Here is a 1,687-nt window from a genome sequence, read left to right as displayed (position 1 = left end):
TTGCTTGCTGGAGGCCATGCATGATGGGAGATGTAGTCTTCAACAATGTAACATAAGTATTGCTTGCTGGAGGCCATGCATGATGGGAGATGTAGTCTTCAACGATGTAACATGAGTATTGCTTGCTGGAGGCCATGCATGATGGGAGATGTAGTCTTCAACAATGTAACATGAGTATTGCTTGCTGGAGGCCATGCATGATGGGAGATGTAGTCTTGAAGAATGTAACATCATCATTGCTTGCTGGAGGCCATGCCTGATGGGAGATGTAGTCTTCAACAATGTAACATGAGTATTGCTTGCTGTTGCTTGCTGGAAGCAATGCATGATGGGAGATGTAGTCTTGAACAATGTAACATTATCACTGCTTGCTGGAAGCAATGCATGATGGGAGATGTAGCCTTGAACAATGTAACATTATCACTGCTTGCTGGAAGCAATGCATGATGGGAGATGTAGCCTTGAACAATGTAACATTATCACTGCTTGCTGGAAGCAATGCATGATGGGAGATGTAGTCTTGAACAATGTAACATTATCACTGCTTGCTGGAAGCAATGCATGATGGGAGATGTAGTCTTGAACAATGTAACATTATCACTGCTTGCTGGAAGCAATGCATGATGGGATATGTAGTCTCGAACAATGTAACATTATCACTGCTGGCTGGAAGCAATGCATGATGGGGTATGTAGTCTTGAACAATGTAACATTATCACTGCTTGCTGGAAGCAATGCATGATGGGAGATGTAGTCTTGAACACTGTAACTTTATCATGGCTTGCTGGAAGCAATGCATTATGGGAGATGTAGTCTTGAACACTGTAACTTTATCATGGCTTGCTGGAAGCAATGCATTATGGGAGATGTAGTCTTGAACACTGTAACCTTATCATGGCTTGCTGGAAGCAATGCAGTATGGGAGATGTAGTCTTGAACAATGTAACATGAGTATTGCTTGCTGGAGGCCATGCATGATGGGAGATGTAGTCTTCAACAATGTAACATAAGTATTGCTTGCTGGAGGCCATGCATGATGGGAGATGTAGTCTTCAACGATGTAACATGAGTATTGCTTGCTGGAGGCCATGCATGATGGGAGATGTAGTCTTCAACGATGTAACATGAGTATTGCTTGCTGGAGGCCATGCATGATGGGAGATGTAGTCTTGAAGAATGTAACATCATCATTGCTTGCTGGAGGCCATGCCTGATGGGAGATGTAGTCTTCAACAATGTAACATGAGTATTGCTTGCTGGAGGCCATGCATGATGGGATATGTAGTGTTGAGGAATGGAGATTGCAGCAGGGAGGGAGGGAGGGAGGGAGATGCAAGGCACACCGGGGCGTCCGGGAAGCTGTTGGGAGTGATGGGATGTCATACAGGCGACGCCGGGACTCTGAATTCTAACAGAACTTTCCCAATTCCCAGGACTGAGAGAGACTCCTCCCCCAGCCCCTCCCCCCGGCTCCGGCACATTATGGGGGTCTATTGAATGCAGAAAGTTTGGAGTTTGTGGTGTTGATCCCAATCTTCAATCCCACCCTCAGGCTGTAGTAATGGGATTCATAGGGACTGCAGTCAACTCGTAGGGATCCATTATTACATTACATGTTTCAGGCACTGGGGTCCTGCTGCCCTCTAGTGGTTGTTTATCAGATCAGCGTCCTCCTCCGACGGGCGTA

The sequence above is a fragment of the Nanorana parkeri genome, unplaced genomic scaffold (genome assembly GCF_000935625.1).
Source record: "Nanorana parkeri isolate BGI_ZX_2015 unplaced genomic scaffold, ASM93562v1 scaffold3670, whole genome shotgun sequence".
Classification (NCBI taxonomy): Eukaryota; Metazoa; Chordata; class Amphibia; order Anura; family Dicroglossidae; genus Nanorana; species Nanorana parkeri.
Note: the sequence above shows the minus strand (reverse complement) of the source record.